Here is a 21,963-nt window from a genome sequence, read left to right as displayed (position 1 = left end):
TGTTCTTCTGATCCTCTGCATGATTTTCTCATCTCTCAAACTCTACCACTTCATCTGAATTTTGGTGAAAGCCACAACTTCTCCAAAGGTTCTCTCCTCAACATGCTGTCCACTCCAAGCCAGGAGAAGCCTGCCTTGGTTCTTGATCTGGTCACCATGGTCTGAGTGAGTGTGCATCTGCTGGACTAAAAGCCTAAGGCTTAATAATTTTGTTATGACACTTAAACTTAGTACACAGAGGGAATGTCTATCACTAGCCTGTCATGATTAAGTGACTTTTGCAGTGTTTAGAATTAATCTAGAATTCTTAGCAGTAAATTAATCAGCCTATTTTTTTTGCTGGGAATGAATTATGTCTACTGCAGGGCCAAGCATTCAGGATCGTTATTTTCTTGAATAAGAACCTATAGAGTATAAATACATTTGTAAAGGTCTGGCGAATCGTCAGAGGGAGAGACCACCCAAGAGACTGACTCCATGCAATTGGCAAAAGGGGATATTTATTGGGGATCCATTCCAGCGGGCTGGAACTCTGTGCTCACTCAAGGAGGGAGAGCAACTCAGAGCCCAGAGCAAAGGTCAAGCAGAGCTTAAGTACACTTTTTGGAGAGGGCAGGTGGGCTTTGCATACATCAGAACAAATCATCATGAGGCGTGGGGTAATTGAACAACAACTCTGAGACGTGATTGGCAAATTCATTGGTGAGAACAGCTCGGGCAGGGGTGATTGGTCATTCCTGGGGGGGGGGTGTACACATTCAAACTTATTGGTTCAGGCCCTGTAACAAACTGCACAGGACCCTAGGCTAAATGGCTAGTAGGGTGTTGTCTTAACTATCTCAGGAATCTGGGTGTAACAGAGGAACTCAATAATACCTAATCTTTTCATTTTAAGTCAAGCCTTCCAGCTTAGAAACTTTACCCTTTCACATTGAGCAATTTGAGTGAATAAAGCATTGAAAGGGGCAGAAGAATTTGGACATTTTTTATTTCTCTCCTTTACTGCATATGTTGCAATTTTGCCCCTGGCGACTGGGACACATTGACTATATTATTTTATTAAGAAAAAAGTCATCATTTTTAATGTCATCTTATTTTTTTCTGCTTTTTTCTTATGTGAAAGTCCCACAAGGATAAATCAAAATCTTTTATAATTGCCATCCAGTTCTTGGAGAAAAAAATACAAATAAAGCATCCCTTTAAAACAAAACATGGGAAAAAATAATTATGTTGAAACTAAAGTTTTGAGATGAAACTAAATTTTCCATTTAACCAATTTTCTCTGGGATCTTGTCTCACAAGTTTTGAAGAATAAAATCTATGGACACTCCGTGAAGGTAATAGTAAAAAGAATAGGATTTATTTTAGCAAGAAGAAATACAATTCCCAAAATGTGGAAGAGGGCGTGATAGCACAAGAACCCATTTTTTCTGTGTCAGGTTCGAAGTTTAAATATGTTTTTTGGCAGAGCATTGGTTAAAATCTATTTAAAATGAGTATTGAAAAAGACATTCTTATTACCAACTAGGCTGAAGTTTGTCCTTTTGGTATCCCATCCTCCTTCCAGTGACTTCCAATTGGGTTCACCCCAAGGACAAAGAATTTGGTTGAAGGTATTCCCACAAGTGAATCTCAAAAGTTCTTTCAATTTTAATAGGCCTTAATGGTGCTCATTAACATATCTATCCATTACCCTTCAGGTGTGGTTAAATAAGATGTCCATTGTCATTTACTATCTATTTTATTTTATTTTATTTTTTCTCAATCAAGTTGAGCAAGAAACCTGCTTTTGAGAATTTAAAGTGAGCTGGAAATTTTGGATTTAATCTCAGACCTATAAATAGCTAAACTATCAGATAGTCATTCAGGATTTGAGTTACTTCTTAGTCTACATTTAAAAAGCTCAGCAGGCATGAGGATGCTGAGTTCAAAACCAGCTTGAGCAAGTTAGTGAGGTTCTAAGAAACTCAGTGAGACCTTGTCTCTACATAAATATATAGAAAAAGGTTGAGAATGTGGGTCAGTAGAAAAACACCCCTGGGAATAATTCATGGTCTAAAATAAATAAACATGTATACAACAACAATAAACACTTAGGAGGAACAAGAACAGGGGTCCCTAAAAAAGCCACAGCTTCTCTCACACAGGAACACAACTAATGAAGTTGGGGTCTTCTTCTGATGACTATCCCAGTCTTCACCACATATTCTGGGGACATGCTAAGATAATGGCACACAGATGCCCACATAGGAATTCAGGAAGGCCATGAAAATACCATACAATTATGGAACAAAAGACTTGAGGTCTCAAATACTGATCTAAGCTCCACTAGTCAGATAAAACTAAAGGCCAAGCTGCCAAGGAGAGACCTTCTACCCACCAGACTCTGGAGACAATTATGAGGAGTTTCCAGCCACCATTGCCAATCCCACTGGCTTCAAAGAGCCTCCCTACTCAGTCTCAAAATAAGAACACACACTTACCATTTCCTGGATTTCAGGATGCTTAGTGTTCCCCTTATATTTTTTTCAGCTCCAGTGTAGCACAGAAACCTGAAAGCATAGAAATGGATTCAATGAATGGTAGGCTCCAAAATAAAAGGAATAGAACACTGTGGAAGTCTTCCCCCTCATCACTGGCTGTGTCTTGATTTGGGCAGTTCTCACCCAAGAGACAGATTGGAAAGGGTTTCAGGAACTTCCTCCAAAATTGAGGCTGGTAGTGACACCACTGGTAACTGGTGACAAGTCTTACTTTCCCACATGTTGAAGTTTGAACATTAGAGAAGCATGTTCAGGCAAGCATACAAAGCAGGGTTTATTTAGAAAAGAGTAACATAGACTTCTCCCACAAGGGAGAAGTGGGACGGAAAGGGTAAAGTTTCTAAGCTGGAAAGCTTGAATTAAAATGTAAAAGATTAGGTATTATTAAATTCCTCTGTTACACCCAGATTCCTGAGATAGTTAAGACAATGCCCTACTGGCCATTTAGCCTAGGGCCCTCTGCAGTTTGTCACAGGGCCTGAACCAATCAGTTTGAATGACCAATCACCCCTGCCCGACCTGTTCCCACCAATGAAGGTGCCAATCACATCTTGTTGGGGTGCAGCGAAGCGACGGAGGGGAGAAACCACACAAGAGACTCACTTCATGCAATCGCAGGGGGGAAGTTTATTGAGGATCCTGTTCCAGCGCGCTGGGACTCTGTGCTCACTCAAGAAGGGAGAGCAGCTCAGAGCCCAGAGCGGAGGTCAGGTGGAGCTTAAGTACACTTTTTGGAGAGGGTGGGGGGCTTTGCAGGCATCAGAACAAATCATCATAAGGCGCGGGAAAATTGAACAACAATTCTGAAACATGATTAGTACATACATTGGCGGGAACAATTTAGGCAGAGATGATTGGTCATTTCAAAGTGGGGTATACATTTAAACTGATTGGTTCTGGGGCCTAGATGCGTACGTGTCATGCTACCTAGAGCCCTTAGCTATTAATCAACCAGGGATTCAATGGAGACATTTACTGGGCAGTTCCCTCATTGTTCTAACAATTTTACAGGGATTACGAGTTCCGGGGATAGCAGAGGAATTGTAACAATAGACTTGTATGATTGTAACAATTGTCTTTTTACTTTTTAACCCAGGCCTTGTAATCTAGAAGCTTTACAATGCCCTAGTCTCTTACACTTTAACTCAAGCTCTTGCAGCTTGGAATCAGCTTAGAATTTTTACCTTTACATTCCCCACTCCTTTTTCTAACTACTTTTAATCTTAAAAGTACTGAATCATAATTATTGGAAGGTCTCATTTTCCATTTCCACCAGTGGAGCATATTGCTGTCTGATTACCATGAGTTTCACCTGCCCAATCTGAGCCTGGAGAAAAGAAACTATACGGTTAAGCAAACAGGGACCCACAGTTAGTAACAATATAAGAATGATCAAGGGTCCAGCTAGAGCTGATAGGAGTGTAGTTAACCAGGGGGACTGGGCAAACCAAGACTCAAACCACCCTTGTTGAGTCTCTCTCTCTTTCTGGCGCTCTTCAAGGCGTTTTCTTAGTTTACTCATGGATTCTTTTACAACTCCAGTATGGTCGGCATAAAAACAACATTCTTCCCTTAGGGCTACACAGAGGCCTCCTTCCCTCATAAAAAGAAGATCTAACCCTCGCCTATTCTGCAATACAACTTCAGAGAGTGAGGTTAAAGACTCCTGCAAGGCTGTGATAGAAGTCTCTAATGTCTTCAAGTCCTGATCTATTGCTGTTTCTAACTGGGCCATTTGTTGTGACCCCCGGATCATGGCAGCGGTTCCTGTACTAACTCCTGCAACAGCTCCTATCCCCAATAGTAGGGCCAGTGTGAGGGACACTGGTTCCCGACGGAAACGGGTTATTTGTCCCCCTACTAAACCTTCAAATGATTCTGCATCATGAAAAAGCACCCTGGGGAGTACTTGCACCATCACACAATAGTTTACTGAGCTGTCAAACACCTGGACTGAAATGCAAGGAGTTAATCCTGAGTCACACGCCCACCAGGTTCCTTTCTCGGGGACTAGAAAACCCTGCGTGACATTAATTTTTCCTCTCTGGGTACATATATGCTGTTTACTTTGGGGGGGGGACCCTATACATAAACCTGCCCCAGTTACTTCTGGGAGAGTTAACTTTGGATTTTTACCCCAACTGCAAGTGGAACTCTGTGTCTTCACAGCGTAAGTCCCATTAACTGCTATTCCTTCATAGTAAGGGGGTGCGGCAGAGAGGCATAGCCAGCAGGATTGGGTGAGGTCTGGCTGTGTGGAGTTCAGCACCGAGAAGGTTCCTTTAATTAATTCCCAGGGGGAGGAGTCAGCTGTACTCTGTACTGGGGAAGTTGGCAAAGACGGATACCGGGAGGAATAGGATAGTAAAGGGGTTCCAGTAGTTCTAAGCAAAGGGGGTTTGGGAGGCTTAATTCCTGGCTTAAGGGGATTGGGCCCTATTGCTATGGGATTCTCTTCCTGCTTAAGTCTGATGGTGAACCAGAGACCAAAGTCATAGGTGGGGCCATAGACATAGAATCGCATTCCCCAGGTATTTCCCGTAAGCCATGTCGTCCTGAGGTAGCCCCTTGCTTTTGAGGTAAAAGTTATGTTAAGGGGGTTACACAGACTAGTTTTTCCACAGTGAGTGTTCGACACTCGGCTAAGTAAACAGTCCCTAGGGTGTATCCAGGTGTCATTTCGCCCTACCTGAATCATGCTGTCTGGGGAGTTTGGTTTCCACCATGCAGCTCCTGTTTGTTCACAACCCCAAGATTTGCAATAAAAGTCACTGGGCCCTCCACAGGTTCGGGCCTGTTTGCGACTTCGGAAATCAGCTGGGCACACATAATAATCAAGACTGGCTAGTCTACACCTATGATGTGGGCGATGACATCCATAATGCATATGGTTACCCCGTGGGGAACGTTGCCCTGATTTGGGGTCAAACGGGATCTTCGTGGGGTCCTCTATGTCAGGGAGGTCCCAGTCAGAGAGGCCTATGGCCAGTTGACAAATGTCCGGATGAAGAGATGGCCACCAAGTCCATAAGGGAGCTACATTCGAAATAGACCATACTACTTGTCCAGTGGGATTTATAACTTGCCAATGTTGTTGAACAGGCTGATGGGGATTAGGGCTGCAGGCGGTCAGGGGAAGAATCCATAGCCCTACCCACACGACGGACACGCAGCTTGAGAGGGTTACCAGTCTGTTCCAGTTTCCAGCCGGAGTCCGGACAGGGCGCAGGCTTGATATGGGAAGCATGGATCCAGGAAGCGATCCCATCTACTTTTACCGCTGTAGGCGTTATGAGCAGCACCTGGTATGGCCCTTTCCAGCGGGGTTCCAAGGATGACACCTGATGTCGTCTCACGTAGACGAAGTCTCCCACTTGATGTCGGTGTGGGATTTCCTTGTCTCCGGGCTGATAAGCAGTGGCCAGCCGTTTCCACAGGTATCGTTGGGTGTGTTCAAGGGCTTTAAGTCTGTTAAGCAAGGGGGTGTGAAAGGAATCATTAGGTCTCAGGGTTGGTGTCAGGTCCCTGATTGGAGGAGGGGCACCATAAAGAATTTCATAGGGAGTGAGGTTGCACAAAGAGACAGAGGGGGTATTTCTTGCACGGAACAGGGCATAAGGTAGGAGCATGGTCCAATCTTTTATGCCGGTCTCTAAGCTTAATTTTGTTAAGGTCTCTTTGATTGTTCTATTCATCCTTTCTACCTGTCCTGAACTCTGGGGTCTATAGGCACAATGTAACTTCCAATTAATCCCCAGGGTCCTGGCCAATCCCTGACTTACCTGGGCCACAAACGCCGGTCCGTTATCGGACCCTATTACCTTAGGCAGTCCAAATCTTGGAAAGATGTCTTCCAGAATCTTTTTGACCACCATCTGAGCCGTTTCTTTCTTCGTAGGGAAGGCTTCTACCCATCCTGAAAAAGTATCTACAAAGACTAGGAGATACTTAAGTCCATACCTTGCTGGCTTGATCTCAGTAAAGTCCACTTCCCAGAACTGTCCAGGTCTGGTCCCTCGCAAACGCTTTCCTATTGGAAGCTTGGATGGGTATGCATTAACTAAATGGCAGACTTGACAAGCTTTAGTCACCTGCTCAGCTATTTCTTTCCTCTGCGAGTCAGTCAACGATAAGTCCTTTCTTTTGTCCTTCAAGAGTGCCTGTAACTTCTTTGAGCCTAAATGGGTGAGCTGGTGTACATCTTTGACGTAGAGTTGAGCTTTTTGAAATGGTGAACTCGGCTCTGTGGGATCCCAGAGTTCAGTGTCTGTGTCCCCAGGCCATAAGTTGCCTGAATGTTCCTGTGCAGCCAGGTTTCCCGGTTGCTGTTCCCCCGACGTGGAAACAGTTAACAGGGTCACTCCTTTTAGGGCTGCCAACTTGGCTTCCTCATCTGCTTGTCTGTTTCCAACTGCCACAGGGTCATTCCCCTTCTGGTGCCCCTGGCAGTGCACTATAGCCAGTTCTTTAGGGCCTTTTACTGCCGAGAGAAGGTGGAGGATCTCATCTCTGTTCTTTATTTCCTTCCCGGCGGAGGTTAGTAGCCCCCTTTGCTGATAAATAGCCCCGTGCACGTGAGCAGTGGCGAAAGCATAGCGGCTATCAGTGTATATGGTGGCTCTTTTGCCCGATGCTAGCTCCAGCGCTTTCGTAAGGGCAATTAGTTCTGCTTTTTGAGCTGATGTTCCTTCTGGGAGGCTAGAGGACCAGATAACATTAGTTTTGCTAACTACTGCTGCTCCAGCCCGCCGCTTACCTTCCTGGAGGAAGCTGCTCCCGTCCATAAACCATACGACCTCAGGGCGGGGCAATGGCTGATCCTTTAGGTCTCGGCGCACACTGGTCTCTTCTGCCAGTATGTGCTGACAATCATGAGCAAGAGGTCCTGATGATTCTTCTGGCAGCAGTGTAGCCGGGTTAAGTGGAGCAGGAGGTCCCAGCGTTATTCTGTCTTTGTCAAGCAGGAGGCTCTGGTAATGAGTTATTCTGGAGTTTGACAACCACCTGTCTGGAGGCTGACGGATGATGCTTTCCAGGGCATGGGGGGCTATGATGGTTAGCTTTTGTCCCAACGTTAATTTATCAGCATCCTTTATTAGAAGGGCTGCCGCTGCTATAGCCCTTAGACAATGGGGCCACCCGCTAGCCACTGGGTCCAGTTTCTTTGATAAGTATGCCACCGGCCTTTTCCAAGGTCCCAAAGTCTGAGTGAGCACTCCCCGTGCTATTCCTTTCTTTTCTTCGATGTAGAGAGTGAAGGGTTTTTCTACATCTGGGAGTGCCAAGGCCGGGGCAGATAACAGAGCCTTTTTGATATTATCAAAAGCCTGTTGGTGCTCAGGGGTCCATTGGAATTGGGCATCCCCCTTTATCAATGGGTATAGAGGGGCTGCCAAAGACGCAAACCCAGGAATCCATAACCTACAAAAGCCGGCAGTCCCAAGAAACTCTCTGAGCTGTCTCTTATCAGATGGGGGCGGTATCTGCACAACGGTTCGCTTTCTAGGCTCAGTAAGCCATCGTTTGCCGCCCCTAAGAGAATAACCCAGGAAGATTACTTCTTGTTGACAAATTTGGGCCTTTTTGGCAGAGGCCCTATATCCGAGCTGAGCGAGCTCGGATAATAGTGCTCGGGTCCCAGACTCACAGTTCTCCTTGGTGTTGGCTGCCAGCAGCAAGTCATCCACGTATTGGAGTAGGGTGACTTCGGGGTGTGCAGTTCTGAAGTCGTTGAGGTCCCTGTGGAGAGCTTCATCAAAGAGAGTGGGAGAGTTTTTGAACCCCTGTGGGAGTCTAGTCCAGGTTAGTTGGCCAGATGTTCCGATCTCTGGATCTATCCATTCAAAAGCAAACAGCAACTGACTGTCCTTATGCAGGGGCAAACAGAAGAAAGCATCTTTTAAGTCCAGCACAGTGTACCATATCCGCTCCGGATTCAGGGTGCTAAGCAAATTGTATGGATTAGGGACCGTGGGGTGAATATCCTGTACTCTGTTGTTGATCTCTCTCAGGTCTTGAACAGGGCGGTAGTCCCCAGTTCCTGGCTTCCTTACTGGTAACAGGGGGGTATTCCAGGCCGATTGGCAGGGCCTTAGGACCCCCAGAGCCAGATATTTCTGAATATGGGGTCTTATCCCATCCCTAGCTTCTTTGCTCAGAGGATATTGCTTAACACTGATTGGAGAGGCAGAGGCTTTTAATTCTATTACTATTGGAGGTTGTTTTACCGCCAGACCTAACCCAGCAGTTTCTGCCCAGGCGTCAGGATAATCCTTTATCCATCTCTGGGGTAGTCTACCTGTTTGATCAGTCCCAGAGGCTGTGAAGAGTTGGTATTCATCTTCTACTGACATAGTCAGAGCCGTGGCTATAGGGGCCTTCACTGCAGGGTTTAGAAACTCCACTTGGGGGCCATCAGGGTCAAAAGTTATTTTAGCCCGAAGCTTGGTGAGTAGGTCCCTGCCCATCAATGGGGCCGGGCATTCTGGGATCACTAGGAAAGAGTGGTGGACTTTTCCCCTTCCTAGGTCCATAGTCCTCTTTGTTGTCCAAGCCCGATATTTACTGCCATTAGCCCCTTGAACTAAGGACCTTTTATTAGATAGAGGGCCCAGTGGGGCCTTGAGGGCTGAATATACTGCTCCTGTATCTACCTCGAAGTTCACTGGGGTCCCCTCCACTTCAAAAGTTACCCTGAGCTCGGGGAGGGGATCCGAGCCCCGACTTTCCTAGTCATCTTCTAGAGTCAGCATGGCAGGCCGGCGTGACTGCTTCTTTTTGGGGCACTCTTTGGCCCAGTGTCCTTTTTCTTTACAGTAGGCACATTGATCTGAGGCCAGGGGCGGCCTTTGGCGTGGGCCCAGGTATCCCTTTCTGTCTCCCTGCCTTCCAACTTCTGGCCTATCTGTGGCTGTGACCAGGACCTTAGCCAATGTTTTAGTCTGCCTTATGTTTCTCTCATCCTCCCTGTGTTCCCTTTCCTTCTCCCTCCTCTGTTCCTTTTCTTCCTCAGTTTCTCTCTTATAATATACTTTCTCAGCCTCTCTGACTAAATCTCTTAAGGTCATCTCTTGTAGTCCATCTAAACGTTGTAACTTTCTCTTAATATCCAGGGCAGCCTGCCCAATAAAAGCCATGGCAACAGATGCCTTTTGGTCCTCTGCCTGAGGATCAAAGGGAGTATATCTTCTATATGCTTCCATAATCCTCTCCAGAAACATGGAGGGGGATTCATTGGGTCCCTGAATTATCTCTCTTACCTTGGCCAAATTAGTTGGCCGCCTAGCAGCCGCTCGGAGACCCGCTACAAGAGCCCGGCGATAGGTGGACAGATGCTCCCTACCTTCAAAGGTGTTAGGGTCCCAATTGGGTCGGTTTAAGGGGAAGCCAGCTTCGATGATGTTAGGAAGTTGGGTTGGTCTCCCATCTGGTCCAAGAATATTCTTTCTGGCTTCCATGAGGATTCTCTCTCGTTCCTCTGTTGTGAAGAGAGTCCCCAAAAGCTGCTGGCAGTCATCCCAAGTGGGCTGGTGTGAGAACATCAGCGACTCAACTAGACCTGTAAGCCGGGTGGGGTCCTCAGAAAAAGGGGGATTGTTATTTTTCCAGTTATAAAGATCTGAGGAAGAGAAAGGCCAATATTGGTAAGCTTGCATCTCTCCCCCGTGCCCATCATCTATTGTGGGCCCATAGGGACGAAGAGGAAGCATCACCGGCGCTTCCAAGTGTTCCATTATTCTCCGCCTGCGGGTTCCTTTAGCTGGCCCAGCCTCCTCCAGTGGGGGAGGGGCTGCCGCTGCCGACGCTGCCGCCGCTGCCGCCGCTGCTGCCGCTGGCGCTGGTGCTGGAAAGTCCCCGGGCGGGCTCGGATCTGACCCCATTACCTCTAACTGAGGGGTGATCAAGTCAGCGGCAGGAGGGGCCCTGGGGGCAAATTGAGGATTTGGGAGCATGGGTAAAGGATAAGGAGGGGGGGTGGAGTCCAGTAAAGTTAAATCCTGGGACTCAGGGAGAACGAAGGGACGAGGGGGAAGAGCAGGAGATTTGAGGGATAGGATGGAAGGGGAAGAGACTGGAACAGATGCGGGAATAAGAAAAGGCTTGATCCACATAGGAGGAAACTCGCAGAGGTCTTGCCAGGTTAAAATATATGGCTGTTGATCTGGATGGCCACGTGGCCCCGGCTGAAAGACAGAATCTCTGACTTTACGGATTAAAGGGAGATGGAAGGACCCTTCTGGAGGCCACTCAACTCCGAGGGTGGGCCATTCTGAGGCGCAGAGTGTCCGCCAGGTCCTGCGATTCACTGAAAAAGAGAGATTCCGGGCCCTTGAATGGACATCCGTCCAATGATCTAGGGTCAGGGACAGAGGTGTGGAATGGCTTTGTCCCATACTGAGAGTTACTTGAACGAAAACAGAGACAAGACGATACAAACAAAACACAACGAGATGCAGTCACAGACACACAGTAAAGCGTTTAACACAAATTCAGAGGCAAAAACTAAAGACAGACAGCGAGTTCAGCCTAAGAAAAACAAGAAAATTGCCGGCAGAACCAGACGGGTTGGCAGCACCGATGGGGGTGTTTTCACCCCCCCAGACGAGGGACCTCTGTCCCTCTGGGGATCGTGGCCCGTGACTCCAAAGACACGTCCGTCACAGCCAGCCACAGCCAGGGAGAACTTACGTTTTCCACTGGGAACCACACGCTACCAACCCAAAACCAGAAAGGCTCTGAGACCTCACGGTCCCTGGAGGCTCACGCTCACCATTGAGCCAGAAACTGAACCTGAATGCCCCCTGAGAACTCACGTCCTCCACTGGGCCAGACACCAAACCGAGCAGAAACCGAACCCGAATGCCCCCTGAGAACTCACGTCCTCCACTGGGCCAGACACCAAACCGAGCGATCGCAAAAGAAAGACAAGAAGGAGAAAGGGAGAGACAGAGAGACAGAAAGAAAGGCGCCTTACTTACCCCCGAAGCAGTCCGTTGTTAGGGTCTCCCCTAACAACGGCGATGCGCCTTTCCCGGCCAACGCACCAAATGTTGGGGTGCAGCGAAGCGACGGAGGGGAGAAACCACACAAGAGACTCACTTCATGCAATCGCAGGGGGGAAGTTTATTGAGGATCCTGTTCCAGCGCGCTGGGACTCTGTGCTCACTCAAGAAGGGAGAGCAGCTCAGAGCCCAGAGCGGAGGTCAGGTGGAGCTTAAGTACACTTTTTGGAGAGGGTGGGGGGCTTTGCAGGCATCAGAACAAATCATCATAAGGCGCGGGAAAATTGAACAACAATTCTGAAACATGATTAGTACATACATTGGCGGGAACAATTTAGGCAGAGATGATTGGTCATTTCAAAGTGGGGTATACATTTAAACTGATTGGTTCTGGGGCCTAGATGCGTACGTGTCATGCTACCTAGAGCCCTTAGCTATTAATCAACCAGGGATTCAATGGAGACATTTACTGGGCAGTTCCCTCATTGTTCTAACAATTTTACAGGGATTACGAGTTCCGGGGATAGCAGAGGAATTGTAACAATAGACTTGTATGATTGTAACAATTGTCTTTTTACTTTTTAACCCAGGCCTTGTAATCTAGAAGCTTTACAATGCCCTAGTCTCTTACACTTTAACTCAAGCTCTTGCAGCTTGGAATCAGCTTAGAATTTTTACCTTTACATTCCCCACTCCTTTTTCTAACTACTTTTAATCTTAAAAGTACTGAATCATAATTATTGGAAGGTCTCATTTTCCATTTCCACCAGTGGAGCATATTGCTGTCTGATTACCATGAGTTTCACCTGCCCAATCTGAGCCTGGAGAAAAGAAACTATACGGTTAAGCAAACAGGGACCCACAGTTAGTAACAATATAAGAATGATCAAGGGTCCAGCTAGAGCTGATAGGAGTGTAGTTAACCAGGGGGACTGGGCAAACCAAGACTCAAACCACCCTTGTTGAGTCTCTCTCTCTTTCTGGCGCTCTTCAAGGCGTTTTCTTAGTTTACTCATGGATTCTTTTACAACTCCAGTATGGTCGGCATAAAAACAACATTCTTCCCTTAGGGCTACACAGAGGCCTCCTTCCCTCATAAAAAGAAGATCTAACCCTCGCCTATTCTGCAATACAACTTCAGAGAGTGAGGTTAAAGACTCCTGCAAGGCTGTGATAGAAGTCTCTAATGTCTTCAAGTCCTGATCTATTGCTGTTTCTAACTGGGCCATTTGTTGTGACCCCCGGATCATGGCAGCGGTTCCTGTACTAACTCCTGCAACAGCTCCTATCCCCAATAGTAGGGCCAGTGTGAGGGACACTGGTTCCCGACGGAAACGGGTTATTTGTCCCCCTACTAAACCTTCAAATGATTCTGCATCATGAAAAAGCACCCTGGGGAGTACTTGCACCATCACACAATAGTTTACTGAGCTGTCAAACACCTGGACTGAAATGCAAGGAGTTAATCCTGAGTCACACGCCCACCAGGTTCCTTTCTCGGGGACTAGAAAACCCTGCGTGACATTAATTTTTCCTCTCTGGGTACATATATGCTGTTTACTTTGGGGGGGGGACCCTATACATAAACCTGCCCCAGTTACTTCTGGGAGAGTTAACTTTGGATTTTTACCCCAACTGCAAGTGGAACTCTGTGTCTTCACAGCGTAAGTCCCATTAACTGCTATTCCTTCATAGTAAGGGGGTGCGGCAGAGAGGCATAGCCAGCAGGATTGGGTGAGGTCTGGCTGTGTGGAGTTCAGCACCGAGAAGGTTCCTTTAATTAATTCCCAGGGGGAGGAGTCAGCTGTACTCTGTACTGGGGAAGTTGGCAAAGACGGATACCGGGAGGAATAGGATAGTAAAGGGGTTCCAGTAGTTCTAAGCAAAGGGGGTTTGGGAGGCTTAATTCCTGGCTTAAGGGGATTGGGCCCTATTGCTATGGGATTCTCTTCCTGCTTAAGTCTGATGGTGAACCAGAGACCAAAGTCATAGGTGGGGCCATAGACATAGAATCGCATTCCCCAGGTATTTCCCGTAAGCCATGTCGTCCTGAGGTAGCCCCTTGCTTTTGAGGTAAAAGTTATGTTAAGGGGGTTACACAGACTAGTTTTTCCACAGTGAGTGTTCGACACTCGGCTAAGTAAACAGTCCCTAGGGTGTATCCAGGTGTCATTTCGCCCTACCTGAATCATGCTGTCTGGGGAGTTTGGTTTCCACCATGCAGCTCCTGTTTGTTCACAACCCCAAGATTTGCAATAAAAGTCACTGGGCCCTCCACAGGTTCGGGCCTGTTTGCGACTTCGGAAATCAGCTGGGCACACATAATAATCAAGACTGGCTAGTCTACACCTATGATGTGGGCGATGACATCCATAATGCATATGGTTACCCCGTGGGGAACGTTGCCCTGATTTGGGGTCAAACGGGATCTTCGTGGGGTCCTCTATGTCAGGGAGGTCCCAGTCAGAGAGGCCTATGGCCAGTTGACAAATGTCCGGATGAAGAGATGGCCACCAAGTCCATAAGGGAGCTACATTCGAAATAGACCATACTACTTGTCCAGTGGGATTTATAACTTGCCAATGTTGTTGAACAGGCTGATGGGGATTAGGGCTGCAGGCGGTCAGGGGAAGAATCCATAGCCCTACCCACACGACGGACACGCAGCTTGAGAGGGTTACCAGTCTGTTCCAGTTTCCAGCCGGAGTCCGGACAGGGCGCAGGCTTGATATGGGAAGCATGGATCCAGGAAGCGATCCCATCTACTTTTACCGCTGTAGGCGTTATGAGCAGCACCTGGTATGGCCCTTTCCAGCGGGGTTCCAAGGATGACACCTGATGTCGTCTCACGTAGACGAAGTCTCCCACTTGATGTCGGTGTGGGATTTCCTTGTCTCCGGGCTGATAAGCAGTGGCCAGCCGTTTCCACAGGTATCGTTGGGTGTGTTCAAGGGCTTTAAGTCTGTTAAGCAAGGGGGTGTGAAAGGAATCATTAGGTCTCAGGGTTGGTGTCAGGTCCCTGATTGGAGGAGGGGCACCATAAAGAATTTCATAGGGAGTGAGGTTGCACAAAGAGACAGAGGGGGTATTTCTTGCACGGAACAGGGCATAAGGTAGGAGCATGGTCCAATCTTTTATGCCGGTCTCTAAGCTTAATTTTGTTAAGGTCTCTTTGATTGTTCTATTCATCCTTTCTACCTGTCCTGAACTCTGGGGTCTATAGGCACAATGTAACTTCCAATTAATCCCCAGGGTCCTGGCCAATCCCTGACTTACCTGGGCCACAAACGCCGGTCCGTTATCGGACCCTATTACCTTAGGCAGTCCAAATCTTGGAAAGATGTCTTCCAGAATCTTTTTGACCACCATCTGAGCCGTTTCTTTCTTCGTAGGGAAGGCTTCTACCCATCCTGAAAAAGTATCTACAAAGACTAGGAGATACTTAAGTCCATACCTTGCTGGCTTGATCTCAGTAAAGTCCACTTCCCAGAACTGTCCAGGTCTGGTCCCTCGCAAACGCTTTCCTATTGGAAGCTTGGATGGGTATGCATTAACTAAATGGCAGACTTGACAAGCTTTAGTCACCTGCTCAGCTATTTCTTTCCTCTGCGAGTCAGTCAACGATAAGTCCTTTCTTTTGTCCTTCAAGAGTGCCTGTAACTTCTTTGAGCCTAAATGGGTGAGCTGGTGTACATCTTTGACGTAGAGTTGAGCTTTTTGAAATGGTGAACTCGGCTCTGTGGGATCCCAGAGTTCAGTGTCTGTGTCCCCAGGCCATAAGTTGCCTGAATGTTCCTGTGCAGCCAGGTTTCCCGGTTGCTGTTCCCCCGACGTGGAAACAGTTAACAGGGTCACTCCTTTTAGGGCTGCCAACTTGGCTTCCTCATCTGCTTGTCTGTTTCCAACTGCCACAGGGTCATTCCCCTTCTGGTGCCCCTGGCAGTGCACTATAGCCAGTTCTTTAGGGCCTTTTACTGCCGAGAGAAGGTGGAGGATCTCATCTCTGTTCTTTATTTCCTTCCCGGCGGAGGTTAGTAGCCCCCTTTGCTGATAAATAGCCCCGTGCACGTGAGCAGTGGCGAAAGCATAGCGGCTATCAGTGTATATGGTGGCTCTTTTGCCCGATGCTAGCTCCAGCGCTTTCGTAAGGGCAATTAGTTCTGCTTTTTGAGCTGATGTTCCTTCTGGGAGGCTAGAGGACCAGATAACATTAGTTTTGCTAACTACTGCTGCTCCAGCCCGCCGCTTACCTTCCTGGAGGAAGCTGCTCCCGTCCATAAACCATACGACCTCAGGGCGGGGCAATGGCTGATCCTTTAGGTCTCGGCGCACACTGGTCTCTTCTGCCAGTATGTGCTGACAATCATGAGCAAGAGGTCCTGATGATTCTTCTGGCAGCAGTGTAGCCGGGTTAAGTGGAGCAGGAGGTCCCAGCGTTATTCTGTCTTTGTCAAGCAGGAGGCTCTGGTAATGAGTTATTCTGGAGTTTGACAACCACCTGTCTGGAGGCTGACGGATGATGCTTTCCAGGGCATGGGGGGCTATGATGGTTAGCTTTTGTCCCAACGTTAATTTATCAGCATCCTTTATTAGAAGGGCTGCCGCTGCTATAGCCCTTAGACAATGGGGCCACCCGCTAGCCACTGGGTCCAGTTTCTTTGATAAGTATGCCACCGGCCTTTTCCAAGGTCCCAAAGTCTGAGTGAGCACTCCCCGTGCTATTCCTTTCTTTTCTTCGATGTAGAGAGTGAAGGGTTTTTCTACATCTGGGAGTGCCAAGGCCGGGGCAGATAACAGAGCCTTTTTGATATTATCAAAAGCCTGTTGGTGCTCAGGGGTCCATTGGAATTGGGCATCCCCCTTTATCAATGGGTATAGAGGGGCTGCCAAAGACGCAAACCCAGGAATCCATAACCTACAAAAGCCGGCAGTCCCAAGAAACTCTCTGAGCTGTCTCTTATCAGATGGGGGCGGTATCTGCACAACGGTTCGCTTTCTAGGCTCAGTAAGCCATCGTTTGCCGCCCCTAAGAGAATAACCCAGGAAGATTACTTCTTGTTGACAAATTTGGGCCTTTTTGGCAGAGGCCCTATATCCGAGCTGAGCGAGCTCGGATAATAGTGCTCGGGTCCCAGACTCACAGTTCTCCTTGGTGTTGGCTGCCAGCAGCAAGTCATCCACGTATTGGAGTAGGGTGACTTCGGGGTGTGCAGTTCTGAAGTCGTTGAGGTCCCTGTGGAGAGCTTCATCAAAGAGAGTGGGAGAGTTTTTGAACCCCTGTGGGAGTCTAGTCCAGGTTAGTTGGCCAGATGTTCCGATCTCTGGATCTATCCATTCAAAAGCAAACAGCAACTGACTGTCCTTATGCAGGGGCAAACAGAAGAAAGCATCTTTTAAGTCCAGCACAGTGTACCATATCCGCTCCGGATTCAGGGTGCTAAGCAAATTGTATGGATTAGGGACCGTGGGGTGAATATCCTGTACTCTGTTGTTGATCTCTCTCAGGTCTTGAACAGGGCGGTAGTCCCCAGTTCCTGGCTTCCTTACTGGTAACAGGGGGGTATTCCAGGCCGATTGGCAGGGCCTTAGGACCCCCAGAGCCAGATATTTCTGAATATGGGGTCTTATCCCATCCCTAGCTTCTTTGCTCAGAGGATATTGCTTAACACTGATTGGAGAGGCAGAGGCTTTTAATTCTATTACTATTGGAGGTTGTTTTACCGCCAGACCTAACCCAGCAGTTTCTGCCCAGGCGTCAGGATAATCCTTTATCCATCTCTGGGGTAGTCTACCTGTTTGATCAGTCCCAGAGGCTGTGAAGAGTTGGTATTCATCTTCTACTGACATAGTCAGAGCCGTGGCTATAGGGGCCTTCACTGCAGGGTTTAGAAACTCCACTTGGGGGCCATCAGGGTCAAAAGTTATTTTAGCCCGAAGCTTGGTGAGTAGGTCCCTGCCCATCAATGGGGCCGGGCATTCTGGGATCACTAGGAAAGAGTGGTGGACTTTTCCCCTTCCTAGGTCCATAGTCCTCTTTGTTGTCCAAGCCCGATATTTACTGCCATTAGCCCCTTGAACTAAGGACCTTTTATTAGATAGAGGGCCCAGTGGGGCCTTGAGGGCTGAATATACTGCTCCTGTATCTACCTCGAAGTTCACTGGGGTCCCCTCCACTTCAAAAGTTACCCTGAGCTCGGGGAGGGGATCCGAGCCCCGACTTTCCTAGTCATCTTCTAGAGTCAGCATGGCAGGCCGGCGTGACTGCTTCTTTTTGGGGCACTCTTTGGCCCAGTGTCCTTTTTCTTTACAGTAGGCACATTGATCTGAGGCCAGGGGCGGCCTTTGGCGTGGGCCCAGGTATCCCTTTCTGTCTCCCTGCCTTCCAACTTCTGGCCTATCTGTGGCTGTGACCAGGACCTTAGCCAATGTTTTAGTCTGCCTTATGTTTCTCTCATCCTCCCTGTGTTCCCTTTCCTTCTCCCTCCTCTGTTCCTTTTCTTCCTCAGTTTCTCTCTTATAATATACTTTCTCAGCCTCTCTGACTAAATCTCTTAAGGTCATCTCTTGTAGTCCATCTAAACGTTGTAACTTTCTCTTAATATCCAGGGCAGCCTGCCCAATAAAAGCCATGGCAACAGATGCCTTTTGGTCCTCTGCCTGAGGATCAAAGGGAGTATATCTTCTATATGCTTCCATAATCCTCTCCAGAAACATGGAGGGGGATTCATTGGGTCCCTGAATTATCTCTCTTACCTTGGCCAAATTAGTTGGCCGCCTAGCAGCCGCTCGGAGACCCGCTACAAGAGCCCGGCGATAGGTGGACAGATGCTCCCTACCTTCAAAGGTGTTAGGGTCCCAATTGGGTCGGTTTAAGGGGAAGCCAGCTTCGATGATGTTAGGAAGTTGGGTTGGTCTCCCATCTGGTCCAAGAATATTCTTTCTGGCTTCCATGAGGATTCTCTCTCGTTCCTCTGTTGTGAAGAGAGTCCCCAAAAGCTGCTGGCAGTCATCCCAAGTGGGCTGGTGTGAGAACATCAGCGACTCAACTAGACCTGTAAGCCGGGTGGGGTCCTCAGAAAAAGGGGGATTGTTATTTTTCCAGTTATAAAGATCTGAGGAAGAGAAAGGCCAATATTGGTAAGCTTGCATCTCTCCCCCGTGCCCATCATCTATTGTGGGCCCATAGGGACGAAGAGGAAGCATCACCGGCGCTTCCAAGTGTTCCATTATTCTCCGCCTGCGGGTTCCTTTAGCTGGCCCAGCCTCCTCCAGTGGGGGAGGGGCTGCCGCTGCCGACGCTGCCGCCGCTGCCGCCGCTGCTGCCGCTGGCGCTGGTGCTGGAAAGTCCCCGGGCGGGCTCGGATCTGACCCCATTACCTCTAACTGAGGGGTGATCAAGTCAGCGGCAGGAGGGGCCCTGGGGGCAAATTGAGGATTTGGGAGCATGGGTAAAGGATAAGGAGGGGGGGTGGAGTCCAGTAAAGTTAAATCCTGGGACTCAGGGAGAACGAAGGGACGAGGGGGAAGAGCAGGAGATTTGAGGGATAGGATGGAAGGGGAAGAGACTGGAACAGATGCGGGAATAAGAAAAGGCTTGATCCACATAGGAGGAAACTCGCAGAGGTCTTGCCAGGTTAAAATATATGGCTGTTGATCTGGATGGCCACGTGGCCCCGGCTGAAAGACAGAATCTCTGACTTTACGGATTAAAGGGAGATGGAAGGACCCTTCTGGAGGCCACTCAACTCCGAGGGTGGGCCATTCTGAGGCGCAGAGTGTCCGCCAGGTCCTGCGATTCACTGAAAAAGAGAGATTCCGGGCCCTTGAATGGACATCCGTCCAATGATCTAGGGTCAGGGACAGAGGTGTGGAATGGCTTTGTCCCATACTGAGAGTTACTTGAACGAAAACAGAGACAAGACGATACAAACAAAACACAACGAGATGCAGTCACAGACACACAGTAAAGCGTTTAACACAAATTCAGAGGCAAAAACTAAAGACAGACAGCGAGTTCAGCCTAAGAAAAACAAGAAAATTGCCGGCAGAACCAGACGGGTTGGCAGCACCGATGGGGGTGTTTTCACCCCCCCAGACGAGGGACCTCTGTCCCTCTGGGGATCGTGGCCCGTGACTCCAAAGACACGTCCGTCACAGCCAGCCACAGCCAGGGAGAACTTACGTTTTCCACTGGGAACCACACGCTACCAACCCAAAACCAGAAAGGCTCTGAGACCTCACGGTCCCTGGAGGCTCACGCTCACCATTGAGCCAGAAACTGAACCTGAATGCCCCCTGAGAACTCACGTCCTCCACTGGGCCAGACACCAAACCGAGCAGAAACCGAACCCGAATGCCCCCTGAGAACTCACGTCCTCCACTGGGCCAGACACCAAACCGAGCGATCGCAAAAGAAAGACAAGAAGGAGAAAGGGAGAGACAGAGAGACAGAAAGAAAGGCGCCTTACTTACCCCCGAAGCAGTCCGTTGTTAGGGTCTCCCCTAACAACGGCGATGCGCCTTTCCCGGCCAACGCACCAAATGTTGGGGTGCAGCGAAGCGACGGAGGGGAGAAACCACACAAGAGACTCACTTCATGCAATCGCAGGGGGGAAGTTTATTGAGGATCCTGTTCCAGCGCGCTGGGACTCTGTGCTCACTCAAGAAGGGAGAGCAGCTCAGAGCCCAGAGCGGAGGTCAGGTGGAGCTTAAGTACACTTTTTGGAGAGGGTGGGGGGCTTTGCAGGCATCAGAACAAATCATCATAAGGCGCGGGAAAATTGAACAACAATTCTGAAACATGATTAGTACATACATTGGCGGGAACAATTTAGGCAGAGATGATTGGTCATTTCAAAGTGGGGTATACATTTAAACTGATTGGTTCTGGGGCCTAGATGCGTACGTGTCATGCTACCTAGAGCCCTTAGCTATTAATCAACCAGGGATTCAATGGAGACATTTACTGGGCAGTTCCCTCATTGTTCTAACAATTTTACAGGGATTACGAGTTCCGGGGATAGCAGAGGAATTGTAACAATAGACTTGTATGATTGTAACAATTGTCTTTTTACTTTTTAACCCAGGCCTTGTAATCTAGAAGCTTTACAATGCCCTAGTCTCTTACACTTTAACTCAAGCTCTTGCAGCTTGGAATCAGCTTAGAATTTTTACCTTTACATTCCCCACTCCTTTTTCTAACTACTTTTAATCTTAAAAGTACTGAATCATAATTATTGGAAGGTCTCATTTTCCATTTCCACCAGTGGAGCATATTGCTGTCTGATTACCATGAGTTTCACCTGCCCAATCTGAGCCTGGAGAAAAGAAACTATACGGTTAAGCAAACAGGGACCCACAGTTAGTAACAATATAAGAATGATCAAGGGTCCAGCTAGAGCTGATAGGAGTGTAGTTAACCAGGGGGACTGGGCAAACCAAGACTCAAACCACCCTTGTTGAGTCTCTCTCTCTTTCTGGCGCTCTTCAAGGCGTTTTCTTAGTTTACTCATGGATTCTTTTACAACTCCAGTATGGTCGGCATAAAAACAACATTCTTCCCTTAGGGCTACACAGAGGCCTCCTTCCCTCATAAAAAGAAGATCTAACCCTCGCCTATTCTGCAATACAACTTCAGAGAGTGAGGTTAAAGACTCCTGCAAGGCTGTGATAGAAGTCTCTAATGTCTTCAAGTCCTGATCTATTGCTGTTTCTAACTGGGCCATTTGTTGTGACCCCCGGATCATGGCAGCGGTTCCTGTACTAACTCCTGCAACAGCTCCTATCCCCAATAGTAGGGCCAGTGTGAGGGACACTGGTTCCCGACGGAAACGGGTTATTTGTCCCCCTACTAAACCTTCAAATGATTCTGCATCATGAAAAAGCACCCTGGGGAGTACTTGCACCATCACACAATAGTTTACTGAGCTGTCAAACACCTGGACTGAAATGCAAGGAGTTAATCCTGAGTCACACGCCCACCAGGTTCCTTTCTCGGGGACTAGAAAACCCTGCGTGACATTAATTTTTCCTCTCTGGGTACATATATGCTGTTTACTTTGGGGGGGGGACCCTATACATAAACCTGCCCCAGTTACTTCTGGGAGAGTTAACTTTGGATTTTTACCCCAACTGCAAGTGGAACTCTGTGTCTTCACAGCGTAAGTCCCATTAACTGCTATTCCTTCATAGTAAGGGGGTGCGGCAGAGAGGCATAGCCAGCAGGATTGGGTGAGGTCTGGCTGTGTGGAGTTCAGCACCGAGAAGGTTCCTTTAATTAATTCCCAGGGGGAGGAGTCAGCTGTACTCTGTACTGGGGAAGTTGGCAAAGACGGATACCGGGAGGAATAGGATAGTAAAGGGGTTCCAGTAGTTCTAAGCAAAGGGGGTTTGGGAGGCTTAATTCCTGGCTTAAGGGG

The 21,963-nt window shown here is 48.2% G+C and overlaps 1 long non-coding RNA gene across 1 annotated transcript in view; it reads right to left on the bottom strand.

The window, feature by feature from the left end:
• LOC144371918 (uncharacterized) overlaps window positions 1-21,963 on the bottom strand; it is a 57,116-nt gene that overhangs the window by 363 nt on the left and 34,790 nt on the right. Inside the window, exon 2 of the long non-coding RNA XR_013431983.1 lies at window positions 2,484-2,552. This is a non-coding gene — a long non-coding RNA (uncharacterized LOC144371918). The remainder of the gene's footprint in view (window positions 1-2,483; window positions 2,553-21,963) is intronic.

This window comes from Ictidomys tridecemlineatus, chromosome Y (assembly GCF_052094955.1).
Source record: "Ictidomys tridecemlineatus isolate mIctTri1 chromosome Y, mIctTri1.hap1, whole genome shotgun sequence".
Taxonomy (NCBI): Eukaryota; Metazoa; Chordata; class Mammalia; order Rodentia; family Sciuridae; genus Ictidomys; species Ictidomys tridecemlineatus.
The sequence above is the reverse complement of the archived record's forward strand: the minus strand, read 5'-3'. Positions and strand labels throughout refer to the sequence as shown.